The sequence below is a fragment of the Oenanthe melanoleuca genome, chromosome 1, assembly GCF_029582105.1.
Source record: "Oenanthe melanoleuca isolate GR-GAL-2019-014 chromosome 1, OMel1.0, whole genome shotgun sequence".
Lineage (NCBI taxonomy): Eukaryota > Metazoa > Chordata > Aves > Passeriformes > Muscicapidae > Oenanthe > Oenanthe melanoleuca.
This window is the reverse complement of record NC_079333.1, coordinates 84,228,592-84,250,390: the sequence shown is the minus strand read 5'-3', so window position 1 is coordinate 84,250,390 and position 21,799 is coordinate 84,228,592. Positions and strand designations below refer to the sequence as shown.

At 38.8% G+C, this 21,799-nt stretch overlaps 1 long non-coding RNA gene across 1 annotated transcript in view; it reads right to left on the bottom strand.

The window, feature by feature from the left end:
• LOC130258949 (uncharacterized) overlaps positions 1-21,799 on the bottom strand; it is a 138,209-nt gene that overhangs the window by 17,397 nt on the left and 99,013 nt on the right. Inside the window, exons 6-8 of the long non-coding RNA XR_008841558.1 lie at positions 5,542-5,636; positions 2,967-3,095; positions 2,333-2,450 (exon numbers count right to left, since the gene is read on the bottom strand). This is a non-coding gene — a long non-coding RNA (uncharacterized LOC130258949). The remainder of the gene's footprint in view (positions 1-2,332; positions 2,451-2,966; positions 3,096-5,541; positions 5,637-21,799) is intronic.

Below are 21,799 nucleotides of genomic sequence, written 5' to 3'. Positions count from 1 at the left end.
GGAGCCGGGAATTGCATCAGCTACATCATGCTCCCTACAGGCCTGCAGGGAACACAGACATCGTCCTCTGGGCTTTGTCACTTTGAGCACAAACAGGTGGAGCATTTTTGCAGGTGCCTGCTAATGGCTGTGTTTCTTCCACATCACAGTCAGGAAAGGGCAGCCTCTGAACAAGACAGGAGATCCAATTCGACCTAGGGCTCAACTTGCCCCACAAAATCACTCCACCTGTCTTTTCCTCAGTTCTCCTTTGATGAAATGCAGAATGAGAATCTAATCTTATAGTCCTTTTGCTTACTTTTTTTTTTTTTTTAAATTTTCAGATATGAATCCACTGTAAGAATAAAATCTAGCTGCTCTATCTGAAAATACGGGTTGGCTCAGAAATCTGTGTCTGGAATAATGATGTTTGGCCTTGCTTCTTTTCCCTGGGACACTCCTGGGCATTCTGCTTTAGCTGAACAGTTTCCTGACCCACCACCTTCCCTCACCCAGCAGTTCCCATGAGAGCAATCTGTAATCCTTTTTTGTCCCAGGTGGTGCTGCATTCCAGACTACCCTCTGATATTGGTAACTGCTTGTCCAAAGATTCATGTCTCTAGAAGGAACAACTGCAAGAGGAAAGCAAGATGCACTATTCCATGATGGGAAGAGAAATGTTTTCAATAAAGGCTTTGGAAAAGTCTTCACACACTTACTTTGGAGCAGAAAATGAGGTAACCTTGAAGTCTAGAATAAATTTGGTATTTGGATATGTTTTAATGTTTTCTGTTGTTTTTATTTTTACAAGTTTATTATGGATATAACCCAACAAATATAAAAAGAGTGATTCTTTGTCCTGTTATTAATTTTCAATGAATTCTAACTTATGCAAAGCATATTAAAATAAAAAAGAGTAGGTATATTACCTTTGTAGGCTCTGGATGAGACCCTTGAAGAGCAGGGACTACATGGTTTTTATTACTCCATTTCTTACATTTCTGTATTTATCCTTCAAATTGTGACAATAAATAAAACACCACTGGCTTTTTTTTTTAATGGATGGGATTTGTGTCAGCTCATTATGTGAATGCTGCTAGGCTAGGTTGGTCAACATTTTTCTGTCAAAATAAACTTGGTTTAATATAAAAAGTACATTGGGAACTTGAATAAGGTGAGTGAGTATCCTATTTATATTTGCAGTAAGATATTGCACCACTCATACAATACAATAAAACCATATGCTTGCTCAATTTGTGTTGCTAAAACACTATTTAGCACACAGAGAATAACTGACTGGGTCCTTTCTATTGAAAGTATTGAAATAAAAAAAATGGAGTAAGACTTAGTCCTGACTTGTGGTGAAGGATTTGGTTGTTTGGTCAAATATAATCCCCATCTCTGACTGCAGTTAAAGGAAATATTTAAAGTTTAATTTTTGCCATTACTTCGCCCCTGTGTTTGCTTCTCTTCCTGCCTCATTTTTGTCTCTATTCTAAAAGAAACTTCTGTGAAGTGCAAATTACTGTACTTGTATTTTTCCAGCTCTTTCCGGAATCTTCCACCTCTGGCATTTAAAGTAAGCCCTTGATGCAGACAATCCAGACATCCCCCATATCTTCTGCAAGGTAGCAGTCTTGTACAGCACCAAATCACCAAAAATAGTGCCTGACAAAGACCACAGACTCCCTGCTAGTGAAGGAAACCTTTTCCTTGCTCTAGTAAATAAGGGAGGAAGGGAATGTAGCATGTATGTCCATGGAGGGAAACACAGCAATAGATGGTCTTATCTGTGAGAAATCCTGACCTCCCAATTTCCAGTGTACCATGAATATTCAGAGAAAAACCCTTTCATTTATGTCTTTTATCCCAAGTGATTTACACTGATATAACTTCTGAATGTGAAATGCCATGGCAGCAGTACTAAGTTATAATCACAATAATTAAAATTTCAAGTAATTGAAAATCAACACTTTCATGGTTAAACAAAGGTGATGATATCTATTACCTCTACAGTAAACAAAGAGCCTTATGATATAAATTGCAAAAATGAAGGACAGAATGTGAACCTTTAACTTACACAGCAGAGAGGTTTCTCTTACATGAGTAACTTCAACAAGAAAACAACAATACTGGTAGTGTGGCAACACTTGATTAGATCAAAGATATTATTATCTAGGTCTCTCTGTAGTACTCTTCCACTGTAAAGATCCAAAATTAAAAGAAGACAAATGAAGTTCTTTCTCTAACTTTGTCATCATATGGTGACAATTTTCTGATGTGCCTTTTAATTTTCCCCCTTTATTTCTTTGAAATAGCCCTTCACTGTAGAATAACAGTCTCTCTTACATACCTATTCACTCATTGGTCCTAAAACTATCTGACACAGTGATGACATGGCAGCAAAGCTCTTCACACTTTTTCTTTTTTGCTTGCTTCATCTCTTCACATTCGCAGTTAACAGGCTTGCTCTGTACAAAAAAGAATAAACAGAGTAATTGGTTTGCCATAGGTGTGTTTAATTTGTGTTGTCACAAATAAAAAGGAAAAACAGCACTTCGTCTTTTTTTGGCTTAATGAGATCAGGAAAGTATTTTCATAATTGAAAACAAAGAGTCTTTAAAATAAGAGTCTTTTCTGAGATAGTGAGAACAATATAAAATAGACACCTTCCAGTGAATTCTTCTCTAAACTGCCAAGCATGATAAAAATCAAAACTGATTAAATTATGAGTGGACTTCTTACTTTAATAGTTTAAAATATATAAACATAAAATTCTCAATACTTTACAGGATTACACAGCCTCTAATTCTTATTTATTAATTTTATTGTTATTAATTACCATTTGTAACTGCATAAATACTAGCCAGCATATCCTGCTATTGCCACTGATGAGAAAAGTCTCAAGAAATTAGATGAGAGACAAAAAATCCAAGTACAGCAACAGGTGGTTCTTCATATTATCTGTGAGTACAGCATTACTTTACCATTTTGAGGAGCAAGTATTCAGCTATTGCTAAGAAAGTAGTCAATTGCATCATCAAAGTTAGCTGGTTTCCACTTGGTGACTAGAGTTCATTAAAGATGAACATCCACATCTTATTGTCAATCCTTTTCTGCAAAAGAATTATTGCTAATCAATTTTGATATAAAGGTCAGAGAAGAAGAATGCTATGTCTTCTTCCCAAGCCTGGTCATTCAGTCAACAGAGAGAGCCAGTACAGTATTTTCCAGAGGAATTAAAAAGACAGACAAATAAACAACCAACCAAACCATGAAATGGCAAGTCATAGATCAAGCTAATAGTGCAGTGCTGCTGTCCATGGAGAACAGCACTCCTGCCTGACTTCCCAGCACATGGTGCATTTGCTCTTACTTTATTAGCCAAGCAGGACTCACTTCTGCCTTCCCAGCACACCCAGAAGTCCCAGACATACAGTGATGGTTCCACCTGTTATGGTAATAGCATTGACTGTATTATTTTCAATCAAGGAACCCCTTTTATCAGATGGTCACCTGTAGCAGGAAATCCCACAGGTTGACCACATGCAACACAACTAATTTCTTTATATTTCCTCTAAATGTTCTATCTCATACCATTTAACTACACTGACTGCCCTCTTGTTCATAAGTAATGTGACAGGAAAAAAAGGAGGCCATGACTCATGGTTTAATTAATCACTCCCAATTAATCACACCTTCAGGAGCCTCAAGTAGGTACAATATTGAGAAACAGCCTTCCTTGCTGTGCCTTTTACATACAGCATTGATCCAGAGAAAAGGGAGACTGTTCCTGTCCCTCAGGGCTTTAACTCTCCACATTGTTTTGCTGGAGAATTACTGCAGGATTGAACACAGTAAGATCTTTGGGAAGCAACCACCTCACAGGATTACACATTTCTACTTCATTCCTGCTTTTTCTACAAAAATGCTTGGAAAGCATGCCCAAGTCATTGATCCACAGGTGCACAAAACCAACTGTTTGCACCCAGTCCATCTTAACATTAATCTGGCTGAAACTGACAAACAAAAAGATGCTGTGGCCTGTGGGATGAGCTCATTGCAGGCAACTGCTCTGTACCTGCACATCAGGAAAAAAAGTAAATTATGGTCTGTTCCTTGTTTTCGCCAGACTAATAAATCTTAAATTGTTTTCTAAAGAATGGCATACCTCCAACAGAGAAGAAACACCCTGACTCAGAGCAGTCTAAGGGGTGTCTCTGCAAGGTGGCAGTGACAAGTCTGTCTGTCTGACAAGTCTGGCTGTTCTGTCTTGAGACACACCTGGGGTATCCTCATACATGAAACACTGCCTAAATCATTATTAGGCTGTTAGGTAAAACATTAGTTTGCAGCATCACTGCTGTGACTATGATAATGCTGCAAGAGATATGAATGGGGTGATAAATTTATTTGAATAAAATACTGTTGTCATCAGCCAGAGGAGAGGACTCCAATCCCAAACTGGCTAGGGGCCACTTTGCTGAAAAAGGCTATGATTATAGGCAATTGTTGGAGCATGGATCTTGTGTTTGTGACTTTCCATGTCCATCCATATTTCTTTCCCCCTCTGAGATTTCTATCTTTCCCTCCAGAGTATACAAAAGACAACAAACACCACGCAAGAAAACACAGTCACTTCTGCAAAATAGCACTTAAGACCTGGACCTGCAGGGAGCTGGCCATTAGTCTCTCTTTCAATAACCTTCTTTGGGGACAAAGAAAGAGAGACTAGCACTGCGGTTAGAATACGTGCAAGGTGCACAGATGCACGCTCCACTTCCCCCTGGTTTTACCTCTCTCTAGAAAATGGGAAGTCTTGGAAGAAGAAAAGTACTCTAGACCCTACTGACTTTAGATATCATTGCTTCGACTTCATGAGAGGGGAAAACATCCTGAAGTCCAGAATTCTGGTGGCATGTGAGATCTTTTTCCTCCTCACCTGGAGCTGTGACTGAGCTGTGAGCTGAATTTCACACTCAGTGCAGCAATCCAATAAGATAGTGCCTGATGTTTGGTGGTTATCTTGATTTGGTAGTGCAGTGGAAAACGTTTTTTACTTAACTTCACATAAATGATACAGGCACAGTGATGTGAAAAGTCCTGTAGGAGCAGTAGAAACTGCATACAGCTCTTAAGCTAAGGATTAGCTGCCTTTAAATAGGTTGCCCTCACTAGATTGAGAACTGATTGCAATACCTTCTTGTCTCTTCTTTACCTCAATCAATAATTTTTAGGGTTCAAAATAATCAGAGTGCAATAATTTCTCCACAGGAACAGTCATGTAGTGATGAATTACATATTCCAGTCTGCATAAGTATGAAAGAAGAAAGGCAAATTTTGAACAAGATCTGCCATACTGAGGCAAAATTTGTGTCTCTGCAGCTGGCAGGTATGTGTCTTTACTGCCTTGCAAAGTTTAATACTTAATGTGAAAAAGCTCTGGTAACACAACAGGCATAAAAAAGCGGACAAACCAGTCGAAAGCTCAGCTATATGTGTCCTGTGTGTGCCTTTAAATACTATTAAAATTGAATTTGACTAGACTTGCTCAAATCAGACCTGTTATCAACAACACATTGTCTCAGGAGACCAACATTTGTCCAGTTAGGGCTTCCTTCATTAATCGTCCAGCATCAAGCAAGCCAAATCCAAATCTGTGGAGAAAAAGCAATTAGATATTTTAAGCAGTGATAAGAACACCACAAATAATCAATTTCTATGGCATTAACAGCTACCTGGCCCAGAAAAAGTCTATAAAAGCTAGAATTTATTGCAGAACACCAGACAGCTTACAGAGCATTGATTCTTAGTAGTATGCATAGATTGCTGGATTTAAAGAGAAATCCCTAATGGTTTTTACCTTTAATTTTTTTTTTCTTTTAAAGGGAAAACAAGGATAAGGTGTTCATAAGGCCAAAATGCAGCAAAAAAAAATATCTAAGGACTGTTAAACAGAATTTGTTTATCTTTCAGATGAACAGAATACTGGCACACTGTTGATGGCAATTATATGCAATCTAATGCATAAACTTCTCAAGAGATGGAATGCTAAATACAGTCATAATATTCTAAGGTTAGAAAAATACATTAATTTGGCTTATTTTTAAAACATCTATTGTATCTGAGATGCCAACAGACTAGAAATAATTTTTGGCATTTTTTCTGCTTACGAATCTTTAGGCTTTAAAGGCTTCTATTCCTCCATAGCAATTTCACATTGGAGTATTTTATTCTGCATTAACCTTTGTGATTTGTAACTATTTATAAAAGCAAAACAAAAGGTAGTGCAAAACCTACCAGGTAGAACATTATTGTCTGCAGTAGACAACAAAGCTTTAAAACCTGTTTAGTCTTAAAAACCCAATTTTACATACAAAAAACAATTTTTTTATGTAGATGTCATAATTGCTCTTCAAATGTGAACCCAAATATATCTGAACTAAGATTTCTAGACCAACGGCCAGAGAAGTCAAAAATTACTTTGGCAATCATCTCATCTGACCCCCTGTATACATGCACTGGAATCTTTCCCAAGTAGCTGGATTAAACAACGTCTTTCAGAAAGGTGTCTAATCTCATTTTAAAGACTCCAAGCTATGGTGAGTCCACCTCCTCCCTGGGTAAGCTCTTCCAGTGTTTAATTACCCTTACTGCTAGGAGACGGTGTCTTATTTCAAGGTTGAATTTGTCTAACAGCATTCAAACACTGAAAATGCAGGGTGTTTGAGAGAGAGCAAATATAAGTGACATGATACACTTTATACTAATCCTAAATCAAAAGATTATGGAAATATTGAAAACATGACAACTAAAGCTCTATTTTGGCAAACATTTATGCAAGGGGGTATCTCTCTGCATAGGAAATGGTTTTCTTTCAATTCTGCAAGCTTACACACATGTGTAAAGTTACGCCAGGGCTTCAAGAGCAATTCAAAAAGAGGCATCTGGAGTGACTTTTGCTGAAAAAAATATTAGGCATTAACTAATAAGTACAACCTCCATCTATTTCTGCCCCCTTCTAAGCAGCCTTTGTGGCTGCTTATAAATACTAGAATAAAAAGTGAGAAAACTTCCCATTGCAGAAATGTGATTGCTGCCATAGGGGGATGACTGCTGAAATCCAAACACAACCCAAGAGGGGAGAGAGAGAAAAAAAAAAAAGGAATGGAAAAAAAAAAAAAAAAAGGGAGAGTTGTCAAGATAATTAAAACTTTGCAACAATTCAGTAGTGGTGCTGATAAAAACAGCACTGCTGGCTGAATGCAAATAAGATGGTAAAGGCCCTGTTTGGATTATGGTAATTACTCAGTCTGAAGTTAGCTTCAGCCACACACACATATGAGCACACACATACACACACAGCAGTGGAGTGGAACCTGACAACCATACTTGGCGTGCGATCATAAAATTCCCTGGCACGCTCTCAGGATGCCATGTGGAGCTATTTGTACAGTTCGGGCCGGGCCTGTGCGCGCAGGAAATACCAGCGGAAGCGCGGCTGACCCGCCGGCCTCCGCCAGAGCCGCCCCCCCGCCCGCTGCTGGCCCGCGCTCAAAACTGATCTCTGGAGAAGGCAAATCAATCGAACACATGTTTGGTCTAAAAATGTCATTTTGGAATATGTTAAGATATTTCCTTACATTAGACCGTTTTGTTTGCCCCAAAGATTTGTCAAGTGCAATTGAATGCATACACATCACAACACATGCCAGTGCCAGAACAAAATAATTTCAATGTGTCCTTTAGTACTCCGATAAAATGCAGGCAGTCGGTGTTGAAACGAGGTGCCCTGTGAAAGTCTTGAGAGCACTGGCATTCTGCATTTCTTCCAGGAACTTGTTTCTTTAAAATTTGGGATCCGTCCAAATGAGCAGATTTTGCGTAAGAATGAGGAAGAGGACCAGCTCAACCTCTCCTCTTGCCTTCTAGACGGAGGAGTTGAGGCAGGCTAATTTATGTGATGAAAAATCATTAAAGGAATTACAATTTCCAACTCTGATTCCTAAATAATAAAGCCTTTACGAGGACAATATCATTACAAATAACCCTATTAATTCCTTGATCCAGCTTTAGAGCCAATTCTGATATATGACAAAGATGTGTTTCTTCAACAGTTTTCACAAGTTAATATTAAATAATATTGGCACACACATCATTTTTATTACTGAGTTCTTTGATTTGTTCACCCTGCACAGTTTCTGCAGCTGTGTGTTTTATGACCTACCCATCACAGGAGAAACTCCCATTAGCACCGGCGCACAGCAGAGGAGATGTGAACTTTGCAATCAGCCTTGCTATCCTCACTCTGCTTTTGGTTAGTGCTGAAAAGGCTCTTTCGAGCAGATCAGAATAGTCACAGCCTGATCTGAAAGTGCACCCATACTGTGAAGGGCAAGCTTCCCTGCCTGGCATGTTCAAAGTCTGCAGGGACTGTATCAAATCCAGATTTATACGTGACTGTGGATGTCAAGATGCAGTCCTCTGACCAACAGGCCCCTGAAGGAAGGCACCCACATCTCCCCCTTCTCTCCCCTTCCCTCCACCTTCACCCCCACACCCTTTTTCTCTCTTTGCATAGACCCAGTGTGGTTGCTAAAACACACACACTCAAAGTGCATCAGTCTTGAGAGGCTGCAAGATGCTTGGGCTGCTGTGCTTCAGCTGAGACACGAATTAGCTCTGTGTTGATTTGCTGTGGGGGTCCTTTGCTGGTGTGTTTTTTCTCTTTTTCAAAAAAAAAAAGCTTCCTTAAAAGAGTGCTTATCAGCTGATAGGCCAGAATTCAAAATTACGTGATATCTTTTCTGAAATTAACTCAGGGAAGTTTGTGCAATGTTTTTCTGAGATTTTTATCTTAATTAAAACAAAGACATATAAGAAGAGGGGGGGAAGGAAAATTAAAAACTGCCAAGCTCTCAACTTTTACCAGTTACCTGACACTAATCCAAGACTTGTGATTGTAAAACATAGAAGAATGATTGGTAGCAAATTCATAATTTCAGAGATTCATTTTGATGGGGTTATCATGAAAAGGGTGATCAACACAATTTACCTTTATCTATGACCTTAACATGATCTTTTCCATTTTTCTGCATTTTGTGCGTATTTAGTCACCTGTGGTTGCCTCCAACAAGATGGAAAAGTTGGGCTATGATACTAAAGCAATCAAGAATGTTAAGCATTTCAGAAATGGCATAGCATTACTTTGCTGTAAAATAAGAATGTTTGTGAAGGATATAATATTGCATTATAATGAGAAAAAAATGGAAAGGATTGCTAGATGTTAAAGGAAGACTGATGAAAATGCACATTTATTAGTTCATATTAGACAAAAAGAGCTTTATAACTATATAGTGTTGCTATTGCGATAAATGTAGTATTTGTACCAAAATGCTCAGTTCTTCTCACTACTGAGAGATATGGGATTATGTGTCTTAAAATTGAGGAATAATGATAAGGCTTAAAAGAGAAATTGAGGACCCACAAGATCTTGGATTTTTTTATTATATATACATTTCCAGAATGAATAATAAGTTTCTGGACCCTTTAGAGCTTTCTGTACTGTGCGAATTTTTTATTTTATTTTTTTATTAGTGTGGACAAATAAATTTTATTTGATAGCTTGTTGTATTTAAAGACAGTGTAAAACTCTCATTGCAAACAGTTGTTTACAGTGCGCTTTTCAGCACAAAGCTGTTTTAAAGCTCAATTGTGCATTTTGCAGATAAAGTGGGAAAACTAACTGAAGGCTGTATTGTAAGCAGTGGTTGCCGTGGAAACCCCAGTTTCAAGAGCTGGTTCTCCATTACCACTTAATTTAGGCTTCCTAATTGCATTCCACTAAATCGGTAGCGACAATATCTGCAGAGCAAAACTGCATGCCCAGTCTAGCGCAAACCTCTTTGAAACAGGCTTTTTGAAAGCCAGGAGCTATAAAAACTCAGCATGACGTGGAGCATATGAGAAACCTGTAGTTCAAATGTACTGCTGCTTGCTTTCTCATCCTTAGTAACTTCAGTGCGCTCCACACCAATCTATTAGTTCAGTCTACCTTAAAGATCATAAAGCTCTGCCATGTGGAAACTCATCTGTCCACCAACACATTGGTGCAAAATAGATTTAATTGTACTCCCAACCCAGTATCATGTCCATCTTATTTTACTACACACCAGCAGGTAGCCGGTGCAGAGCCTTACTTTCCTTGAACTGCCCTTGCTCCATAATACGAGGAGAACAATACTTTCTCAGTTTAAATCATTTGCCACTGTTCAGCTGTGCAGCAAGCCAGACCGCCCATATGTGACCTAAAGAGAGCCTTGTCAGAACCACTAGACATAAAAGCATTCCAATTATCGACCATACTGCTTTAATAGAGGAGGCAACTAATATGATAGTGTAAGTGATTCTGCCACTGAGAAGCTCTTCGTCACTGTCAGATTAACACTTGAGTTAAACTCTTGTAAATCAGTCACATTATGCCGTTGGTTGAGAAATAAACACAGACCTATTACTCTTAGAATTCCAGAGGGCTCTCCCCGCCATCCGAGTTGTGCAGGATGCCCTATTAATCTGAATTTTGTCATGTTTATTATTTTGCAATTACTAATGTGGCTAACGTTGGAAAGATTTAAGTTGTCTGTGATTAGATTCTGAAATGGATGTACATGCCTAGCAAAATCTTTGAGGGAAAAGGAGAGAGAGGAAGAGAGGAAAACAGGAGACACCTTACGTGTAATTTCTGACTTAAAAAGACACCACTAAATTAATTAAATCCTATAACTTAAGAAAAAAAACAACAAAAAACCCACAGACAATTTCAAAGCAAAATATTCCAGTATCTTCAAGCTGAGGACTTCCCACAAGCTCACAGTCAAATGCATCTCCTAAACACTGAGGTGGTTACATTTGAGCCTTCCCATATGTATTGAATGAATGCCAAAGCTGAAAATAATCAGTAAACAACTGCTCTTACATTGCTTCCTTCTCTCCACAGTGTGATTAGATGCTGGTAAAATACCTTTAAGCCATTCATTATCAGGACACCATCAGTTTTTCTATTTCTGTGGGTTTTTTTCAAGTTTCTTGTCTTTTTATCAAGTTTTTGTCTTCTGCTCTACCTGAGCTACTTTGAAACCAAAATGAAGGCACCTCTGCTTTTGATATTGGAATTTTGGATGTGGGAGAGTGGACAGATAAAGACTGGTAGTACAAGTTGGGATTTATTTCTTGTAGCACAATTCTACCTGTTGAACAGAGCTCTCTTGGGTGGATGGTGAGGCTGGGAGAGAAGAAAATAGGGATGGGGACTAGATGACTGGCTGTTGAGTTTGTGGAGTCCCAGGTTGCTTCAGCCAGGTGGACACTCCTCAAGATTTTTAGTCTTCTCCTCTTTAGATACTAGGAGGCCTATCTGGAACTAAAGCAAACTCTCAAATAAAAATGTGTACAGACCTTTCTAAAAATGTGGTGTTACTTTTCTTCTCTATGAGTTTTTGCAAAGATCTTCTGGGAAGACAGGTAGAAAATGCTGGAAGTAAAAAGGGAGGAATAGGAAGAAATTTGCACCACTGTTCTAAAACTTTGCAGAAAAACTGCTTGAAATATCATGTGTTTGGAAACCATATTTTTTTTTATATTTGAATTTGCTCTTTAGAAAGAAGGGACAGTGGCAGAAACCAAGAGAAGACCATTAAAACTGTATTGTACTTGAGGAAAGTCAGAAAATACACTTTTTTCACTTTACCTTCTTGTCCCTATGGATTCCTTTTCTAGTGGAAAAGTGTGGCTTGAAAAGGTTGTAGGAGAACTCAAAGGAGGAAACCCTTCACCCCTTGTTTTGGATGAAATAAATGATGACAGAACTTGATCAGAGACTGCTCTAGCCATCATCCACAGCAGATTAGGCTTTCTTTGGGTAGGCCTGTAGAAGAGATTGCAGACATACATTATTTCCTCTCAGCAGTCTTTAAAGTGGTAACTGATCTAAAAAGAAATAAAATTTATTCAATGTAATATCTTTCTGCCCGTCAGAGACATGTTACATTGGATAAAAATTCTTGTTTCGGGTTTAGGTAATTCATGTTCTGGAGAAAAACAAAGAAAAATTAAAAAGCTCTCAAGAGACAATGGGATCTATTCTGTCCTCACATGCATGACTTAGAGTGGGCTCCTTGCCAGCTTCTGAGCTCAGCTACACACATGTGATTTTCTTTGACCTAAACAGAGGATTTATTTTTGTGGGCAGAATCTGGAATTTTTGCATATAGGAATTCCTACGATTTTTTATTATTTGTATGTTATTATAAGGATCATGGACTACTGTTTTGAGCTTTAGGAAAACAAAGCTCTGTGTTCTACCCACTGGAGAGATTATGGCCCAGAAGAACCAGCAGCATGTGAACGGTGGGGGCAATCTAACTATCAGTCCTCTGCATGGTCATATCTTCCCAATTACAAAGAGGTGTACGTAAATTTTAATCACCTAGAAAATAATTGGCTTTCTTGAAATGGAAGCTTTCAGATGCCTGACAAATTCTCTGTGTGTGCCTTTCCATCCCTGCACTCAGCACAACACTGCTTCCCATCCCAGTTTATTGAGTCCTCATCCTCAGAGCTGGTTTACCCTGAGAATGCACTTGGTCTTGTTTCAAGCATGTGTTTTAACAGGGTCTACACACTCCTGCTGCCAGATTCTGTGCTCAGCTACACACATTACTTCCTTTGACTTAGATTAATATACTTTTCTGGGCACAGAAAGTTCTTTTTGGGTATGGCTCTACACAGACATGGAAACCCATTTGGCTCACCTTTGCTTGGGGCTTGTAAAGGCCCTAACAGAGGATGCAGAGTGGAGGATTTGAAGGAGGAGAAGGCAGAGGTCTTACTGCTCTGTGTCAGGACCATACTTGGCATCTGGCATGACAGTGGAAGAAGCAGGAGCACATTGGTAGGTAGGAATTGTGTAAATGAGCTCTGCCTCAGAATGCATCTCTGTACAGAGCGCTTCACTATTTAGCGATCAGCATAGTGACAGCAAGAAATCACATGGACCTAAGGACTTATTCCTATGTGATGGAAGTGGAAGAGGAGGGATAAGACAGAGGATTTTAAGTCCTCAGAAAAGAGCCAAATCAGTGTGTTGAGTTGCTTCTGTGTGGCTGTTTGAATGCCTGCTAGTAGAGCTGGGGCTCTGCAGGTTTGGGAGGGAAGGGTTTCAGGGCAGGGAGCAGAGCCAGGCAACGACTGCTCTCCATCCCTCGCCACCCCTGGCACCTTTCCCGGTGGAAGTCAGAGTGGGGATTAACACACACACGGAACTGGTTCTGTTCCAACTCCCCAAGAGGAAAACAGCATTTTTTCAAGCTATATGATTCTTGTTTGTAGCTACGTGACACGTTATTTAATGGCTGTGAAACACGGCATTGTTCTGATTTTGAAGATGTGCACATCTTTGGAGGACCACTCTCATTTTTCTAAATGCTTTTTAAATGCAACATTTACAAACACCTTCATTTTCTTGTTGTTGCTGACTCGCTCATTGACATTTTAAGCTAAACAGCATATGGCTTATAGCTTTGAACGAGCAATTGTATACAATTCATACATTTTCTGGAATTAAAAAGCCTTGGAAACACAGTGACAATTTTCAAAACTACAGGTTTATTCTTAAAAGTAGGAGATCTGTGAGGTCTATTCTTCATTTTTACAGATTTTTCCAAGTGATCCAAAAGAGTTGCTTAGGGCATCACAATTTCATGACAGCAAAACAACAGAAAAACACAGGTGGATATTTAGATGTTTAATTCCCATGTGTGTTCAATATTCTTTGTGGTCTTTAGATGGAAGAGTATTACTGGAGTGTAAGGTATTAATTACTGTTATCAGCATCTAGGACATCTCTTGCTGAAGATTTAAATCAGCTTTCCCTGGAAACATAGGAAATAGGATTTAAAAGGGCCTCCTGCATCAAGTTCAAACCCCAGCTTTTGCTGTCAGCTGTACATCACATAATTGGTTTCATGAAGTGCTCAAGTTTCATGCTGTAACCAGTGAAGTTTCTTGCTTCCCCTGCTCCTGTTGGAGGGCTGCTCCAGGATATCATTCCAGTGCTTCCTCCTAATTTCCTGTTGGGAGTTTATTCATGGTCATTTTATAACCATTTGTCCTTATGTCAACATCATCCTTTAAACAGCTCTTCTCCCTCTTTGTATATTTACAGACAACAGTTATGCTCCCTTTCAGCCTTTGTTTTGTTTGTGTGAACAAGTGAAGCACTTTTAATTTGCCATATTAGATAGCACTTCCTCCTCCTACCAGTGCACCTTCTTGGGGCTTGGCTTGTGCCAGCTTGAAATGTGTTGCACATGGGTGCAATAAAATGGGTGAACCAAATTGTGCAAAGTCTGTCTGTACTCTGACAGAGCAATATCATCCAATGAAAATTAGGAAGAAACCCCACTATTTCCCTTCAAACTCTCCTTCATCAAATTTTTATGATTTTTTTTTTAAATATAGGTGCAAGGTATCTAAGGCTCATGATCACCTTTTATTAGCAATGACAGCAATCCAAAATTTTTAAGCACCCAACTTGTAACTCTTCTTTCAGCCATCTGCTAAAGCAATGCTACCCACCCAAATTGTGTGCCTAAACTCACTGCTCATTATTTTTTTTCTGGTGTACCATCTTGAGATTACACTCCTGCATTTCACCTTGTCCCATTCCATTCCTTTTCTTCCTTTTTCTCTGCTTGCACTACAAGATAGTATTGGTATTTTTTCCTAGCTTTGTGTAATCAGAAAATTTTGCTTGCATATACTCCCTTTGCTGCAGTTGAAAATAGGACCCTACAAAACGATTAATAATAAAAGCAGTATGTGTAGGACTCAGCTACTGACCTCTGTCCATCCCCGGAGATCTATTTTCAGTACAATCTGCAGTCACCTCGTCTCCAGTCAGTTCTCCTCTGTTCTTCCAACTGATCTTCTCTTTCTCCAGTTTAACTAATACCCCTCCCCCTGCAATGATGATAATATGATTTACGGGTACCAGAGGAGCGAGATCTATTGCATTTCCTTTCTTTAGAAAAAGCTCATTATTTATGGCATGATCCATTTTTGGAAAAGCCTGACGTGTTCCAACACATCTCTTGCTTCCTTCAAGATTAATTTTAAAACCTGGCAAGCAATGAGAGCATATTATGAATCTGAATAAATGCTGCAGCCTGGTACTATAATGGGTTAATTGTTGCAGTGCAGGAGGCTGATAGGGAGCCTCAAGAAGGTGCATGCCTTAATGAGGAGATGGCAAGGAGCCCTGGGGCATGGAATAGGGGCTAATATGAAGGAGAAAACAGTAGGATAGAAAGCTGAGTAACCCAAATAAAGATACATTTGCTATTGTTTATGTTGCAATTACTGTCTTGCATTATCACTGACAAAACTTAGAAACAGTAAAGTAGCTCAATGAGATGGATTTGTGCACGGAATATTTCTGTCCCAGACTAGGTTTTCTATGTTTTAAGGTTTCACTGGCACTCCCTACTCAAAACAATGAGCTACCAGTTAAATTGAAAACTGGAGCACTACTTTGATGAGTGGACATGCTGTTGTTACAGTCAATACTTTTGATTCCTGGGGAGAAATTCTGTTTCCAGCCTGGATTTTTTGAAAGGAGGCATTTCTGAAAGACAGCAAGTTGCCTTGGTCTAAGGACAGTCCAGAAAATATTCGAAAGTTAACTTATGGATCAGAATAGCTCTACTTCAAACGTGTACTATGCAATGACACTGATCCACTTTGTGACACTTTGTTCAGATTTTCAAGCAAACTACCACTAGTTACAGTTTAAGATTGGTCAGTAATACATAGAATATTACCTTTGCCTTAGTATTTTGTATTAAATCAGTTCTTTCTTTCTTGGAGGCTGGCTGTCAGGGGTAATGGAACCTTGAAAGACATGAGGATCAAAATCAAAGAAAGTTGTTCAAACCCCAGCAAATGTTTAACTTAATGTACAGACTAGTCAATCAGCCTTTGCTATCTGTCCCACTTTGCCCATTAATGAAATACCTTTGAGTGATATTTCTTCAATAAGGTTTTTTAAAAAATGAAATAATTTCCTTTTTGTACAGCTGGTGCACAAGTAGTGGGCTTTATAGTATGTACTTTCTCTAAATGTAACAGCACATGATATCTGGTTTTCACAAATTGCTGGTTGCTGGGCATTGTTTTCTAGGATTAATTAATTGTAGGAATAAATCAATATAACTGTAAATGGTACTGGGATCAAAGTCAGACTTACTGAATATTGATAATCATCTAGGTAAACACTGGAGGAAGTTTCCAAGTCAAATAATAAGATTCTCAAAAGCATGTGTCTATAAAACAAAGATAAAAATATAGTCTTTAATAAAACCTCTGTGGAACCCCACAGAAACAATAAAAAGAAAAAAAGTAAGAAAGAGTTTACCTAAACATCAGCTCAACATTTTTCTTTACCATTATTTTATTCTCATTTTATTGTAATTGATCTTCTCCTCCACTCCTTACATGTTTCCTCTTGATTCTCCAGCCTTCTACATCCTCCTTGCTCTCTTTACAGTAGAAATTGCCATACAGGATGAGACAATAAGTCTCTGTGGTCTAACATTCAATCTCCCTGAAAGAGCCAGTGTATCAAGTCTCCTCCTTGTCTTTAACAGAGACTGACCTAAAGCATGAAGCTTGCCATTAGTATCCCTCTTACAAAATAGGTAACTACAAGTATTTTGTACTGGCTGTGTCTGACAAAGTACTTGGCCTCAGTGACACACAAAGGCAATTATTACCATGAGCTATTATTATATTATTAATTATATACTGTGAGTGGAGAGGGGAATTTTTTTTCCCCATGAGTTTTCAAAGCTTTTACTTTCAGGCAGTATTTCCTTACTGTCATGTGATGGTAGGGAGCAAGGATGAAGATTCCTGACTGACCCCTACTCTTATTTTGGAACTACTTATATCAGCTGCCATTTTGTTTCCTTCCTTTATTTCTCAAGTCCCATTCATGATTTGTTGCTCATATTTTTGTTGCTGTGTAGCCTTGTTGTTTTTGCAGTGTGTGTGTGCCAAGTCCTGTATAACAGCCGACACACCAATGGGTGAGGGAGCAAGGAGCAGGGCACTCATAAAGGAGTTGTGGTGCTGGAAACATGGCATGCACTTGTGTGGATGTGTGCCTCAAAGTGGGATGCCCTCCTGTGGGAAGATAGGTTGTAAACATAGTGCAGGAGGCAATCTTTCCCAATGAATTACAGCTGTACTGATCTCCAAGGAGTAGAAACTGCCTTGCCTGCCCAGTGAGCTTGGGTGTTATAAAAGAGTGGGCTAGCTGGCCACAAGATCCAGAGTCTGCTAACTGTGCTGAGATAAGGGACGTGTGGCTGTGTAAGGGACAGACAAACTAAGAAGATGCTATATGGGGAAAAGGCAGGGTAGAGACAGCTTGGGGTTTGTCAATCATGCAGAAGGAAGAAACAAACTTGCAGAAAGGAGAGAAGGAGTCAGTGCTGTGTGAAGCTGGCTATGAGGAAAGGAGTTAGAGTTGCCTGAGAGAAGTCCATTGAAAGAAGGTATAAAAAATTTTTAATAAAAGATTGGTGTTGGTACCAGTCATGTTTGTCTTGACATAATTACTACATCCTCCCAGAGAAGCAGCACCAGTTTTGTATCACCTCTGGAGATGTCCCTGGCACAGACACTGCCATGCAGTGCTGTTGCCTCTGTGTCCTGTGGATCCAGCTGAGTAGCCTGTGGGAGTGGCAGATCTTCAAGGCTGGTTGGGAATCTTTCCTAGCAGAGGCAGAATGTTTCCCAAGCCTCAGGGACAGTGGTCCCAGGGTAAGCTGCCCTCTCGCTCAGGAAAGCAGGTCCTCAGAAAGAGGAGGGAGAGAGCTGCCATGAGCAAAGTGCTGGGGGAGGAAGAAGCGGGAGGAGAGTACTGTGTGGCTCATCAGATGGAGAGGGTAGGAGGGGGGAATCTGGGAGTAAATGGAAACAGATGGGCGAGCTCACAGGAGAAGAGGTGGAAGAAAAAAAGCCAAGATGATCTTTGCTGGGGATGAAGGCTGGGAAGCTCAGAGAAGCTGAAGGAAGCATTCTCCCTCTTGTGATGAAAGACTTGTCTCCAGTACAAAAAGTCCAGGCTGTCTGTTATCAGCACCTTGAAGATGCTACATACTAATGAAGTAGAAAGAAAGACAGGTTTCATTTTGCCATAAGGTGATAGTAGGTAAATTAGTGCTTTTGCAGCGATTTATGAATATCTGATCTTCCTGTTTTGATGGTACTTTCTCACCACATCCATCCCAAGCTGAACCGCATTCTGCCTTATTCTCAAGGAAAAGAAGGACACTAGGTTTATCACAAGCAATAGAGAACAGTCCAAACACTGTAACCTCCATAACCATGTGCTACCTGTAAAAAAATTTTAGGGAACTCCTAGTAAACAGTCCACATAAAGCGTGGAACAAATATCTGGCTGCTACTGAATGGAGAATCAGTTTGTACAGAATCATTTACTGCAAAAAGTGCTACAACACAAATCTTATAAAATTATTCTTAAAATTTAATTTGCTAGGACAGATCTGTCTATAACTTATGAAAAAGTAGTTAAATTGGTACTAAGACACGTTCTTTCTATATTGTTGTTTATGTGTGTATGCACAATTATTTTGCCATAAAACTCACTTCTATTGATTTTTCTTGAAGTATTTTGTTACTATAGCAGTTATCTTTACTGCATAATAGTGTCCGAAAAAGGACTTGAACCAAATTAGTAACGACAATACTAAAATAAAATCCTATATCATTAATTTGGATCACTGTGGCATGTAGAAAATGTTCTGCAAATTAACCCAAAAGAAAACCTATTTCTGCTCATGTGCAGTCAGTACAGAATTGATACTACCTATCCAGGGCAGACATCCAAGTGGTTGAATAATCTGCTCTTCAAAACTAGTCTAGCACAAGCTGATTGCTTCTCTTGTATGCTCTTTTCACCTCTGTATGAGTGGTGAGAGAGAAGACAATATACCAGGGTATGCTGTTGGGGGTAATGTTCAAACATGAAAACAATGTGTACATATTGCTTTAAATCCCTTCCTACCAAAAAACTGCTGAGACCTGTAATTCTCATGACGATACCTTTGGGAGCTGTAGGTATCTTGAACACAGTGCTGCATGTCACAGTAAGTGTCTAACAGCATGCGACTCAAAGCGCTGCGTTGTGAGGATAACGCAAGAAATAATTCACCTAGTTGATAATTTCCATTTCCATTTAACAAACAATCTGTTACCCAGATACAATTGTTGCTGTGAAGATTCCATAAGCTTAAATTTGGAATGATACATGAATTTGAGACCTGCATTTCAAACAACAACTAAAGGAACTCGCTGCAGTTTGGAGACATAAGTATATTTGCATGGAAATCAGGGAAAATATGGAAGGAGCCCTAAATGGCAATGTATTTAAGCAAAATAAAAATTGTTCAACTTAATACAGATGTAGACACTTTTACCCAGGATTTGGACAACTAATCAAGCTCCTTGTGATGAAATTGTTTTTATTATCAATATTGCCTATTATTTGCAATTTGAAATGACGTCAGGCCCTGAACTAAAAGCCAGGTTCAATTATAATGGATATTAAGCATGTAATGAAAAGATAGCCTTCCCCTACAAAGTCTTCTTGAGCTGAATTTATGTCCATAATGCAGTCAGAAGATAGATGTGACTGCACAAAGCATGGAGATACTAGAGCCAGTTTTTAATTAGGCATCTTGGTAACCTAGCCCAAGGAACACAGGCCCAGTGAGGACTAGCTACCCTTCGTTCACAGTCAATTTTGCAAATGTCAGAGAAAAAAAGCAAAGAGTGAATCTTGAGGGGATGAAAATAGGCTAAGGAATAGGGAAAGTTAGTAGTGTAAAATCTGATTTTGTATTGGCTCGGGAGCACATATAGAGAAGGTTGTGAGGTCACTGCAGCGAGAAGGAAGGTTAGAGGTAAATATAGAGTTTGGGATTATACCCAGTCTATTACTGAAATCCCTGCTGCTGGTGAGCTGTGCTAATATGACTGCCATCCTTATTGCATGTAGAATGCTTCTGGTGGAGAAGCACACAGCTAGCATGCCTCGATGGCAGTAGGGATTAATTGAGCATAATGTCTTTTGGAAAGTCACAGCATTTTCTTGGAAGAGGACAAGGGAAAGCTGATAGTTTTGCTGTGTAACTGAGTTTCATAATGAAATGTTTTACAGCCAATCCTTGTTGCCTCATTACTCTTAAACCTTTATTAAAAAAGCTTTTGAAGTGTATTACTTAGTTGCATAGTTTGAGGATCGTGCTGCACAATTCCCTATGAGTTCTATGTTTGGCCTCTCCTAGATGAGACAGCATCGGTATTTAGAAGTCAGGAATATGAAAGTTAGGGTTGAATGCACCATTTTCCCTCCCTTCCACAAGCACCTTGTGATGCAGTCTAATTATATTGTCCAGTACTGCTGCTTTGTTTTGACAGTTTACGGATTCTCAATTAAACCACTTAACCTGTGGCATGGATGAGTCCAGAAGTCACAAGTCATTACATTATATTGTTCTGTAGCTGCCTCAAGATCCAAACATCGGTCATTGAACAAAATTTCAGAAATATTTTAGGTAAAGTGCTAAAATATTACATGGTTTCAGGAAAGAAAGTGTGACTAAAAACTTAAAAAGGGAAATTTTCAACCCAGTGTGAATGGTAACTCATTTTCAAATGTTAATATATGGCTTATTTGACAATGGGCAGTTTTAAAGTTTTAATTGCATCTTTCTTTTTTTATTAACAATATATCATATCTGTTCAAACTGAATTTTGAACCTATATTGACTGAAAATTTAGATTCATCACATCTGGAAGTGAGATGAAGAATCAAGAATTCAGCCCTGTTTCAAAAGATGAAGAGCATGCTAAAAATCACAAGTTATAAAGAAAAGGCATCTACCTATTTACAGTAACTGTTCTGTAGTGCTGTAATGTGCTTCACAGGGAAAATATATCTGAGTAACAGGAACAGAAATTATAGTACAGCAGGCTCTAAGCTTTTCAGGCCCTTCAGGAAAACTCTGTGTGACTATATCAGGCAAATTTCTAGTGCCACTGACACAAAAATTGTGTTTTGGCATTTCATGAGTCTAAAAGCTCACATAGGGACACCTCAGTTATATACAGGTGTCCAAGGAATTACAGAATTGCAGGGCTTTTCTAGGTGAGCCTCAGCTGTCTGTTCTGTATCTCCTTCAGTACTGGTACACTGATGAATTTAAACTTCATTCATTCAGCAATTGTTCCCTGGCTACTTCTGTAATGGATCATGAAGTAAGAAAATTTCCTGTCCTGAGTCCTGCCAATATCACTTGGGGAAGTGAAAAGGACAGGAGAGGTGGAAAGAAAGAGAAGGCAGTTTTACTGAGAAATGGAATTAATGATTTATTTCTCCATCCATTTCTTCTGTTGTATTCAAACAAAATTTCAAAATTTTTCTCCATATTCAGTTGGTAAATCTACCACTCTTATGATTAATTTATGATTAATATATATTTATATAGGTTGGCTTAAACTGTCCTAGTTATTAACATGGTACTGCTGCCTTGGTTTTATATCAGTTGCTACCACCTTTCATTAAATCAGTGAAAATATGACTTTTCTACAACTGATAGAATATTCAATAGAAATAATTCTGTATTTGTACTTTGAGACTGTAAAAATCAGCCTGACCGAAAAGAATATGTTT